Source organism: Anabrus simplex, chromosome 1, assembly GCF_040414725.1.
Source record: "Anabrus simplex isolate iqAnaSimp1 chromosome 1, ASM4041472v1, whole genome shotgun sequence".
NCBI lineage: Eukaryota > Metazoa > Arthropoda > Insecta > Orthoptera > Tettigoniidae > Anabrus > Anabrus simplex.
This window is the reverse complement of record NC_090265.1, coordinates 1,397,883,354-1,397,897,221: the sequence shown is the minus strand read 5'-3', so window position 1 is coordinate 1,397,897,221 and position 13,868 is coordinate 1,397,883,354.

The window sequence follows — 13,868 nt, the reverse complement described above, 5'->3', positions numbered from 1 at the left end:
AAACGCTTTTGCATTGTGTTCTCATTTTGTAAACTTAAACTATACTTCGAGACTTACGTGACTTTTAACTTTCTCACCGTAACTTACGCGACCTCGAATTTTATATGGAACACGACTCATATGGCGTAACATTTCCCTTCGGAAATCCCACATTCATTGGCCGGGAATCAAACTCGGACTGCTTTTGTAAGAAGAGTGCAGCGATGCCACAGGGATTTTTCTATTACACTCCTTTTTATCCCGTTTTTATCCCGTTCCTTCCTGCGGCGTGGATGATTGTAGGAGTTTTGGCAGAGCACTACGGCCGGGTGGCCTTCTTGACATCAGCCATTAGAGAAGAAAACGCTGCATGTTAACCCTCTCATGCATGAATTACCTTGCATTTGCGTTTGGTAAACTCGTACGTGATAATGTAATACTAAAACTAATTTATTATTTATTATTATTATTTATTATTATTTATTCCTAGCAAATGTACCCGTGCTCCGCTACGGCATTCTACATTGTATACGGATTTCTCCGTAAATTACTGTAAATTCAGTGAGTGGGAAAATATTAAATTGCACCTACAAACGGACTTCTCCATCAGATGACTCGTTCAGTGTTCTACACGGTTGGTCCTGTAACATTTTCCCTATATTTATGGGTTAGATTCAGCTATTCATTGAATGAGGGAAAACTTGGTACAGTTTTCACATACTACTTTATCTTTTGATACTCATGTGACCTGGAATCATAAAATTTTGCGAACATATGGCCACTGGTCATGTCAATGTGCCTGCCCAATGTCATGATTGCATCTCTCCTATAAGTGTGCCAAACAATAACATACACGTGTAAAATGTACAACATTAATCTGAAATCGAGAAATGCAACTCTATTTAACGAATAAGGGATAGAAATACGACAAAATATCATAGGCCCAAAGTTGTAGATCTCTCCAAATTGAAACGCGATCTTTTGGGATACGGCTTAAGGTTTAGCCACCAATTATTCCGAAAGGAAGGTCCGCACCGTCGTTAAAATTGCATCCATATTTCGATATTTTCCGGGGCCAAAAGTTATACATTTGCATGGCCTGGAAGATGCACTTCCTCCAAGAAAAGATTGTCCAGGTTTCGGGATTAGCACTCGCATACTTACGGAGTAATTAAGGAAGAAAATAACACAGTTGAGAAAGTTGAAATTAACAGAAAATAGGATTATAACTGAGGGCAGCGGGATGAGTACAAATATGTAAATTCTAAGTGAATGTGTTGGAAAATTAAATGCCCCTCAATAAATTATGCTGGTATGAGTTATGGATATAAGAAAGCGGTAACAGAGGAGAAATTTAGGCGCAGGGATTCTTAGGTAAACAGATAAGAAGATGAATAATGGTGTTATTACTTAAGCTATTCGAGGACGGTTATAACCTCCAACGATATTCCGCTATTATCCCGCAGAATGTCCGAATGATCCCTCACTTGCTTTCTACTCAAGGGACAACCAAGAATTTACAGGAATTATGACAAAAATGGCAATATGTTACTTCCCTGGTGGCATGCTTCAGAGACTTTGCCATGGTAACCTGTAGGTTCGTTTTCGGTTTGTCGGTCACTCAATGCAGAACATGATACCCGCAAAAAATAGTAAATTTCTCCCTCATTTGAAGAGTAAAGTAAATTTTGAACATGTCTAAAGTTGTTTAAAATGAAGGGGCGTTTCACATAAAGTTCACGGAGTTTATAGAAAATCAATGGTATAAGAGAAAATGGAGGAAAACCTTCCTGGTTTTCCTATAATCTCCTCGTCTATTCAACGATTTTAAAACGATATGCATACCAAAACCGTCTCCGGGATGAGTACACATTAAATATGACGTTTGGTTGAGTTCTATCCAGCCGTTTCGCTGTGATGGTAGAACAAACAGACAAACAGACTGACACGAAAAATAAAAACCACCGATTCGGTCTTGAGTTGACCTAAAACGGATAAATATCTGAAAAAGTGTCCAAATAAACGAAATTGCAGACAGCGGACCCCCTACAACTGTATTTATATAGATAACGTGGACACGTCTAGCCAGTAGCGTAGCCAGGATTACAGTATGGGGGGGCCATTCATCCAGAATTTTATTTTGATAGGTGTCCAAACGTCCATAGTTTAGGTGGTGTAGAATACCGAAAAAGGAAATGGGTGTCCTTGGATCCAAGTAAGAGTGTGGATTCGTGCGGATTCCGGAAGCTAATAGTAATTTTCTTCTTCAGATTCTTCTTCTTCTTCCCCCGCTTTTCCCACATCTGTTGGGTCGCGGGTGAGAACTGTGTCACACATGTGTATTTGGCCCTGTTTTATGGCCGGATGTCCTTCCCGACGCCAACCCTATATAGAGGGATGTAATAGTGTTGTGTGCTTCTTTGGTGGTTTGTAGCGTAGTATGTTGTCTGAATATGAATATGTTGGGACAAACACCTAGTCCCCAGCTAGAAGAATTAATCAGACGCGATTAAAATCCCCGACCTAGCCGGGAATCGAACCCGGGACCGTCTTAACCGAAGGCCTCAACACTGATCATTCAGCCAATGAGTCGGACTCCGTAAGCTAATATTGATGTACATTATATATAAAATGATAAATAAAAGTACATTCGTTAAAACTCCTGGGGTTTCTGGACTTCCTGGATGACAACCCCCCCCCCCGGTCGCCCGGCTACCTCGGTTACTCCCATCCCAACATAACTGCAGCATTTCATATATTACGAGTACAAGTGAAATGAATGCAAGAATAAACAGTTTGAGTAAGGATGCAATATTCTGGTTTAGAATAAATACGGTAAAGTTGTTATAATAATGGTCATGTGTTAAGGAATAAAGAAGTGACTTTTTGTTCAAATAATGCGGCAAAGATATACACACACACGCGTCGAATACAGGTTTCTCGCCCTTCTTGTCCGTGGCTAGATGATGAAGTACATTCGTTAAAACTCCTGGGGTGTCTGGACTTCTTGGATGACAAGCCTCCCCCCCGATCGCCCGGCCTACCGTGACTCGTTATTTCGACATTATGAACAAACCCTAGATGACACAGACTTCGAATCTAACCGCATCTTAAGAAATCGCACAAAGCAGTTAATCAGAAATTTTAAAAAATGTATACATTTTCGGAATTTAGCTAACAACTTAAATTCTAATCGCGCACGGTACCAGCTTAGAGCTCTGGCAATAGGAAAACATCAACAGAGACAGACAACTCCTGACATTCCACTTGACAAACTGAACGATTACTTTAGTAGAATAAAAATCAACCTACCCAAATTAACTGCACCGACTCACCGCCCTCTCCTCCAGCCAATCCACCATTCACATTTCACAGTGTCACGGCAAAATCAGGTTAAAAGGATTTGTACTCGATTAAATCAAAGACTACAGGTGTAGATGATATTCCTATTACTTTTATACATAACATTATGGGTGCTATCTCGCCTATGCTGACGCACATACTGAACTACTGTTTACTAAACGGAACTTTCCCTACTGTCTGGAAAACAGCCAATATTGTATCGGTACCTAAGAGTTTAGACCCACAATCACACTCTGACTACCGTCCTATGTCAGTATTCCCTGCGCTTTCTAAAGACTTTGAACGTTTAGTATACGAGCAAGTTCTGGAATACCTCAATAAAAATGCTCTTTTGCACCCTTTACAATCTGGATTTGAGAAGGGTCACAGTACCGTGACAGCACTTTTGAAGGTTACTGAAGACATTAGAAACGCTATGGACAAACGACTGCTCATTATACGTATCCTTCTTGACTTCAGTAGCGCCTTTGACACTATAGTAATTCCGACTATGGTAAAGAAAATGGAACTGCTAAATTTCGACCTGGCTGTGCTTAAGGTTTTTAGTTCTTATTTGAGTAACCGTCAACAGCGTGTAACAGTAAACAACAAGGCCTCTAAATGGAAAATGAAACTTAGTGTTGCTCCACAGGGCAATATTCTACGGCCCCTAATTTTCTGTATTTTTATCAATGACATACCACCTGTGACAGGAAATAACACACATGACCTCTGTGCTGACGATCTTCATATATCGACACTGCAAGACAAGATATTAACAGGGATCTCCGGCGACTCAGTGTACTGCATATGCACAACGAAGCTCTCTTAAACTAAACTGCAAAAATCCTCATAAAATTATAATTGGATCACGAAAATTACTGAGCTGCTCAAACAATGTCGCAATCCCGCTTATCCTACTGAATTATTCCCTACAGTAAAACGGTTTAAAATCCCGGCGTAATGATGAATGAAGCAGTTGATTGGTCTGATTACACGAAACGGTACGTAAAAATATTTTTGGAGTTCTTCACCCTCTTAAACGGCAGAGGGATGTATTTCCATTTGAGCTACAGGCCAAACGAATACAGACACTCATTCTCCCTATTCTTGATTATTGTGACGTTGTTTTAGTTGACATGACGAGAGAAGAAACACTTAAACTTCAACGAGCACTGAATTCCTGCCTGCGATTTATTTACAATATCGGGTACGATGTTCATATCATCCCATACTATCATGCTGTCTCATGGCTGATGTCTGATAAACGTCGGCAGCTACACACTTTAACGATGGTGATCAGAGTGGTAGCTGAAAGTCAACCAATGTATATTTCTTCTAAATTCATCTTTTTATCATCATTTTACAACTTAAATACACGTTCTAGATTCATTCTTTCTATTTCACTGCACCGCACAAATAAAATTAATAGATAATTTGTGGTGACTGTCGCAGATTATGTAATTCCCTGCCAGTTCAGGTCAGAGAAACTAGCTTTTCTAAATCACGATTTAAGGTCACCTGCCGAGATTACCTGCTGAGAACAGCTGGCTGAATGGTTGAAGTATGAATGTGTGCGTTCCTGAGGATTAGCCATTTTTAACAGTTTTTAATATTAATTAGTTCTAATATTAATTTAGTACGTAATTTATTTAAATTTATTTTCAATTCTATTAATTTATGTAGTTTTAACAATTTTAAGTATCTCAGTATTTTATTTCAGATTCTGATTAGTATGTGGTTAAGTGTACGAGAGGGCCTGGAGCCCTAACTTCGCCACTGTACTGAAGGCACTAATCTATATATATAAAGTAGCTTGTCCTGACTGACTGACTGACTGACTGACTGACTGACTGACTGACTGATTCATCATCGCCGAGCCAAAACTACTGGACATAAAGAAATGAAATTTTGGAGATATATTCATATTAAGATGTAGGTGCTCGCTAAGAGAGGATTTTTGGATATTCCGTCGCTAAGGGGGTGAAAAGGGGGGTGAAATTTTAAAATGAGTGTGTCTATATCTCAAAACTTTAAAAGTTTACAGATGTGAAAATTGGTATTTAGAATCTTCTTTAAAAATAAGGAAACACGTACTGTTTTGTTTTGAGACAATCCCAATAGGAGGGTCACAAAAGGGTGAAAAAGGGGTTGAATGCCTTTAATCGGGATACCGGTACTTATATCTCAGAAACTGAAGATATTACAGACATGAAAATTGGTACTTTTGATCTCTTTTAAAAATAAAGAAACACGTATTTTTTTGTTTGGGGGAAATCCAATTAATGGGAGGGTGAAAAGGGGGTGAATTTTTAAAATGGGTGCATCTATATCTCAAAACTCTTAAAGTTTACAGAAGTAAAAATTGGTACTTAGAATCTTCATTAAAAACAAAGAAACACGTATTTTTTGTTTTCGGAAAATCCCAATAGGAGGGGTGAAAAGGGGTGAAAACGTGGTTGAATGCCTTTCATGAGGATACTTATATCTCAGAAACTGAAGATATTACAGACCTGAAAATTGGTGTTTGGGATCTCCTTTAAAAATAAAGAAACACGTATTTTTTGTTTTTGGAAAATCCAATTAATGGGGGGGTGAAAAGGGGGTGATTTTTTAAAATGAGTGTATCTATATCTCAAAACTGTTACAGTTTATAGATGTAAAAATTGGTATTTAGAATCTCCTTTAAAAATAAAGAAACACGTATTCTTTTGTTTTCGGAAAATCCCAATAGGAAGGGTGTAAAAGGATGAATAATGGGTTGAATGCCTTTAATGAGGCTACTTATATTTCAGAACCCGAAGATATTACAGACCTGAAAATTGGTATTTGGGATCTACTTTAAATGTAAAGAAACATGTATTTTTTCGTTTTTGGAAAAACCAAATATTGAGGGGTGAAAAGGGGGGTGAATTTTTTAAAATGAATGTGTCTACATCTTAAAACTTTAAAATTTACAGATGTAAAAATTGGTAGTTAGAATCTCCTCTAAAAATAAAGGAACACGTATTTTTTTGTTTCTTGTAAATCCCAATAGGAGGGGTGTAAATGGGTAAAAAATGGGTTGAATTCCTTTAATGAGGATACATATATCTCAGAAACGGAAGATATTACAGAACTGAAAATTTGTATATGGGATCTCCTTTAAACATAAAGAAACACGTTTTTTTTGTTTTTGTTTTTGGAAAATCCTATTAATGGCGGTTAAACAGAAGTGACAAATTGGGGTGAATTTTTTGAAAGATTATCTTGGGAACGTAAAATGTTACAGACGTAAAAAGTGGGTGTTTGGAATCTCCTGTAAATGTAAAGAAACATAGGTGATTTGTTTTTGGAAACTCCACTTAAGGGGAACCCAAAAGGGGTGAAATTTTAAAATGAGAATTTTTACAGTATATCTAAAAAACTTAACATGTTACAGAAGTGAAAAATGGTATTTTTATCTCTATTAAACATAAAGAAACGTGTATTTTTAATTTTCGGAAATACCACTTGGGTGGAGGGGGGGGGGGTGAAAGTGACTGAAAATGGTGTTGAATTCTTTTAATTAGGCTACTGATATCTTAAAAATGAAGATGTTACAGACGTGAAATTTGACATTTGCAATCTGCTTTAAAAGTAAAGAAACACGTATTCTCGGAAAATCCAATGAAGCGGGGGGAGAGGGGTGAAAGAATTGATAAATTAATTGACTTTAATTGTATGAGAATATATACATCTAATAAAAACTAAAGTTGTTACAGACGTGAAAATTCGTATTTGGATCTCCTTTAAAAACAAATAAAAACGCGTTTTGGGGCGGAAGGCATCTTGGGAGGCGGGAGTGTAAAGGAGTTGAATTCCTTTCATGAGGACACATAAATCAAAAACTGAAGAAGTTAGAGTCGTGATAATTGGTATTTAGAAGATCCTTCACTATTAAAGAAACAAGTATTTTTTGCGGGAAAATTCACTTAGGGGGGGGGGGGGAGTAGTTTGAAATGAAGTGACAAAAGTAAATTATATTTATGGGGATACTTATATCTCAAAACTGAAGGTAATAGACGTGAACATTGGTGTTTGTAATCTCCCTTAAACATAAAGAAACACGCCTTCTTTTAATTTTTTTTTGGGGGGGGGGTGGGTGGCAGTAAAAACTAACGGCGGTGGGGTGTAAAAGGAGGTGAGACCAATTGATTTTACTGTTCTTAATGTACTTATAAGGATCCTCCGTTGCTCAGGCGGCAGCGCGTCGGCCTCTCACAGCTGGGTTCCGTGGTTCAAATCCCGGTCACTCCATGTGACATTCGTGCTGGACAAAACGGAGGCGGAACAGGTTTTTCTCCGGATACTCCGGTTTTCCCTGTCATCATTCATCCCAGCAACACATAATAGTAATAATAATAATAATAAGAAGAAGAATAAGAATAAGAATAACATTAATAATAATAATAATAATAATAATAATAATAATAATAATAATAATAATAATAATAATAATAATAATGTTCCGGACCGTCGTCAAATGTGCGGACCGCGCTGGAAACGGCTCCTGGACGGGTAATGACTAAGAATGCAGCCGGCCGCGGATTCAGTGCAGCCAAGGCTCCCAATAAGACACCACGCCGGATCTCCTGAAGGATTTTATCCAGATTAAAAATGATTATAGGAATATACGGTATGTCAAAGATTTACGGACCCAACTGACCGGGAAGAATACCTGAGCCTAGCCCGGGAAGTACGAAATCGATTGCTGGAAAGGAAGATTAAAAAATGGGAGGAAACGTGCCGTAATCTAATAGAAAACGAGTCAGATCGGGAATTTTGGTGGATTCTCGCTGAAAACGTGTCAGATCGCGAATTTCGGCGGATTATATATCTAAAACAATAAGCATTCAATTATAAATTTCAGTATAATACCGTAGCGAAGCACGGGTACCATGCTAGTAAATAAATAAATAAATAAATAAATAAATAAATAAATAAATAAATAAATAAATAAATAAATAAATAAATAAATAAGTAAATAAACAAATAAATAAATAAATAATGTAAAGCGAATGGGTATAGATATTTTGTTAGTTGGTAAAGAAAAATACGCGTTACAACATATGCTCTGAAGTGTTTACCTTGTCCTGTTAGTTTCCAACGTGGTTAGGGCCACGCAGCTGTGAGCTTGCATCGCGGAGATAGTGGATTCGAACCCCACTGTCGGCAGCCCTGAAAATGTTTTCCCGTTGTTTCCAATTTTCACACCAAGCAAATGCTGGAGCTGTACCTTTATTAAGGCCATGGCCGCTTCCTTCCCACTCCTAAGCCTTTCCTATCCCACTGTCGCCATACGACCTATCTGTGTCGGTGCGACGTAAAGTAAATTGTTAATTACTTTCCTCGCAAGCCTGGGATACAGAATATAGTAGTATAAAGTTAGAGTTTTGTGACGCTAATATTCGTATGTGTAATTTTTATTTACGTGTCAGAAAAAACGACACTGAGCTGTTGCCATTTCAACACCGTTTTAAGGGTTACCGATCCAAGCCGGGATTTGAACCTGCGAACTCGGACTCAGAAGGACAGAGACACAACCAACTGAGCCACATGAAAAGTAGGCGTTTGTGATTATTGTTATAAATAGATGCAGTTAGTATTTTTACAAAGGTTTTATGAGGAGCATTTATTAAGCCGTACGTTTTCTTACTGTCCTAAATGCACGAGGCCGGACAGAAGAACTAGCTGGAAGCTAAGGAGTCTTGCAGGGGTGTCGCTTCCTTCTCTGTTTACTTTTCCAAACCAAACTCCATGACGTAACAGCCCCCAAGCGCCATCGCCTACCAAGCGACGGCTGTTCAGTCCGGAGGCCTGCAGATTACGAGGTGTCGTGTGGTCAGCACGACGAATCCTCTTCACCGTTATTCTTGGCTTTCTAGACCGGGGCCGCCATCTCACCGTCAGATATCTCCTCAATTATAAACACGTGGGCTGAGTGTACCTCGAACCAGACCTCAGATCCAGGTAAAAGTCCTTGAGCTGGCCGGGAATCGAACCCGGGGCCTCCGGTAAGAGGCAGGCACTCTACCCCTACACCGTGGGACCGGCTGGTTACTTTTAGGTCTCCTTATTTGAGAATTTGACTTAAGGCATCCTGCATTCGATTCCCGGCATTGACAGAGTTAAGAAAGGCATGGGATGGGGAGGATACAACCTTGTTTTTTGGTGCAGTAGAGTTTTCTTTGAGTCTCCCGTAATCGAAATATGTACGGCCTGGAAGGTAGTCACCTTCACGAGTGTATTACAAAAGTGGTTCCTTTTTTAAGAAGAAAAATAAAGATTCTCCTTCCTCACAAAAGAAGAACTATATTATCAATTTTACTACCAGTTTCAATAATGCAGCCGGTGTACGTTAAGAGTACAGAAGCTATGATTGTACATGGTAACAATCAAAACCAACAATATCTACTGAAGGTCCGTCACCGCACTCGGTAGGACCGGCTTTCTTTTTATATCCACCGGGCGAGTTGGCCGTGCTGTTAGGGGCGCACAGCTGTGTGCTTGCATCCGGAAGGCAGTGGGTTCAAACACAACTATCAGCAGCCCTAAAGATGGTTTTCTGAGGTTTCCCATTTTCACACCAGGCAAATGCTGGGGCTGTACCTTAATTAAGGCCAAGGCCGCTTCTTCCCAATCTCAGCCCTTTCCTTTCCCATCGTCGCCATAAGACCTACAGTGCGTCGTAAAGCAAATTCTAAATCAGAAATTAAAAATCTTTTCACAGCCCCTTCCAAGGAAAAGTATTATCCACACTACTGGCCTGGACCCACTGAAATTATTTTGTGGGTACGCCACTGCATCCACTCACCATTGAAGGTACAAGGTACGTCCGAAGAATGGTTGTATACTCAAAATACGCCACAATAAATTATTCGGTTCTGGCTCAAAAGCGTAAGGAAACGCAAGGGACGGAATCTAGTGTTCTAAGTAGAATCCGTATCAATAGAACGTGACTTCCCATTTTAAAAATGTTTCATATATCGACTGCGATTCAAGCCTGGGCCGTCCTGATGAGAATATGGAACCATTGGAACTGAGTTATCACGCCCGCTAATTACAAAATAGTTACCCGCACTTTTGATGGTGCCATTTGAGGTTCCAATCAGACCCCGGGTATTTGACAAAATATATAGGCCTACCTATCGAACTTAGGCACGACTCCGCGATTGTCTTGCTATTTCAAAAGTAAAAAAACTTTTTCATAACTTACCGAGGATGCACATAGTGTTGGCTTCTCAGTGTCAAAACGGTCCCTCTTCAAAAAAGGTTACTTATGGCACAAAATGAGGAACAAACGTGCAGCTCACAATCCTGTCACAGTCTTCCCAACACTGCAATATAAACACTGCACATCTCTCAAACACAGTACAACCCGAGGATCCCTAGGACATTGTTGTTTCCTGGAACCGATATGCAAAAGCTGACACGATGTTGTAAGCCTGCAACTGTTTCTGGACGTGGCCCCCCGTTATCTCGGTGGTCACGTTCCGGCCCCCTACTGAGTAATCCCCTGCTAATTGCCCCTTTCTTCATGTCTTGACATTTGTCAACACACGATTACATTCTCAATACTGAGGCCTCTACAGGGAAATATACCCACGCATCACAATCCTAAGTGTCTTCCTTTCATTCAAGCAGTACAAATATGGAGAATTACGTATGACCCTATTGAGCCCTGCTAGTAGATTCTTGTCGCTACATTAACTTAACATTTCGGCTTACGTTTTTAAGTTGTTCGTACCGTACGTAAAACAACGGCTGATCTTCGCTCTAGTTTCAGGAAATATTTTGGGGTGGGTCCGGCCCCACTCCCCCCCCCCCCCCACCTTGGCTACGCCAGTGCGTCTAGCAGTGCAGACCTTTATTTCGTGAGTTACTGCGTTCAAACTGTACGACATATCTACAAATGGACTTCACCATCCGACGCCTCGTTCAGCGTTTTACATGACTGGTCCCATGACGTCTTCTCGTATCTCCTATATTTATGGTTTGATTGAGTTAGAGTCATTGAATGGGGTGAACGTTTGTACAGTTTTCACATACTACTTTACATTTTTGATACTTATGTGACAGATAGAATCATAAAATTTGGCTATCACATGCCACTGTTCATGTTAGTGTGTCAAATGATAACATATAGTGTAAAAGTACAAAATTAACTTGAAATCCAGAAATACAGTTCTACTTAACGTATAAGTGATAGAAATACGACAAAAGGTCATAGGACCAAAGTTGTATATCTCTCCAAAATGAAACGCCATTTGCTTTCTGATTGTGATACGACTTACCGATTAGCCACCAATTATCCCGAAACGAAGTTCTGCACCATCGTTAATATTGCATCAATATTTCGATATTTCCCGGGGCCAAAAATTATACATTTGCATAGCTTAGAATATTTCCCCAAATAAAAGAGTGTCCAGCTTTTCGGGTTTAGCACTCGCATACATACGGAAAAATTAAGGAAGCAAATTAATGCATGTAAGAAAGCTGACATTAATAGAAAACGGCTTATAACTGAGGATAGCCGGATGACGACAAATATATAAATAGCAAGTGAATGTATTGAAAAATCAAATGCCCGTCAATAAATTATGCTGGTGTGTGTTATGGATATAAGAAAGCGGTAACAGGTGAGAAATTTAGGCGCAAGGATTCTTACGTAAACAGATAAGAAGATTACTTGAGCTATTCGTGGACGGTTATAACCTTAAACTTTATTCCGCCAATATCCCGCAGAATGGCCGATTGACGCCTCTCTTGCCGTTTACCCAAGGAACAACCACGAATTTAAAGGCATGATGAGGAAAATGGAAAATACGTTACTTCCCTGCTGGCATACAGTCAGAGACGTTGCCATGGTAACCTGTAGGTTCGTTGTCGGTCTGTCGGTCGCTAAATGCAGAGCATGATACCCGCAGAAAAGAGTAAATTTCTTCGTCATTGAAGAGTAAGGTAATTATGAACATAACGAAAGTTGTTTATAATGAAGATGCGTTTCACGTACGGTCCACGGAGTTTACAGAAAATCAATAGTGTGAGAGAAAATGGAGGAAACCCGTTCTGGTTTTCCTGTCCCCCCCCCCGTCTATTCAAAGATTTTAATATGATTATGCATATCAAAACCTTCCTCGGGATGAGTATAATATAAATATGAAGTTTGGTTGAGATCTATCCAGCCGTTTCTCCGTGATGGTGGAACAAACAGACGAATAGACAGACAGACAGACCCGAAAATAAGAATCACCGATTCGGTCTTGAATTGACGTAAAACGGATAAATATCTGAAAATTGGCAAAACAAACCAATTACAGACAGCGGACCCCCTACAACTTTATTTATATAGATTTCTTATTATTATTATTATTATTATTATTATTATTATTATTATTATTATTATCCTCCAGATCTAGAGTAAAATACCCATTTGATGTGTTAAATTAGAATAATAACCATGACCAGCCTATAAGCCAAAATAATTTAAAGGGAAATGCACAACTGGGACTGATAAATGGCCCATGAAAAACATCTTATCGGAGATACAATAGCCATGCCATTACGGCAAAAACGGCACATGCAGTTTAAACCCTGCATCTCTCTTCCTGCTGGGTTTGCAACTTAGCACATTTCAACCCGTACATTTTCTTCCCTGCTGACCTCAAGTTGCTTACGCAGCTCTCGCCTTACATCACCTGTCGTGTTTGTGCGTCACAAATTACCTACTGAGAATTTTAATATGAACTGCTAAACACCATCACTTGACTACCTCATCACAATAAACTCTTCTCGTTCCACCATATAATTCCTATTAGCATTTATCCCTATCATATCACTAAACAGTTCAATAAAAATAGTCACAATCTTCATTTAACGCCAATATCACCCTCTTGTTGTTACAAACCCAAACAAACTACACATTTCAAATTCTCATCATCTCCTCAATTAGTTACATTTCAGCTCAAACTACTTGCAATCAAATTCCACATTTTACATTCCAATCCCTTATTACATTATTCCATCACCATCTATATATATAAAAGCAAGTCGGGTTGGAGCGATGTATATATAAATATTTAAAAATGAAAAAAGACGTGAATTAATGAGGCACTTCCAGAAATCTCAGAAATTTGAAACTTGGTACGGAGGAAACTGATGACCCCAGGATCCCTAGAAAAATCGGAAATTCTCAAAATTCCCTGAAGGGGGCACGCTGGGGGGGCTCAAATTTTGGGCTCAGCATAAGAACACAGTCGTATAATATATCCAAAACGATAACCTATAGGTTTCGTGGGCTTAAAAATTTTCGAGAATTTCCTCATTTTTATCCCCTATCCCCCCAAATCAAAATGGCGGCACAACCTGCCAGACGAAGTAGACAATTGAAATTTGGTGAAATTATAGCTTTTGGTCCCTAACCGACGGGAAAATTCCAAGATGTTCAAATTTTTCACTTTTTACCCCCCTAAGATATCGAAATATATAGGCAATTTTAATGACTGTGCAGACATTCCTTTTGAGCT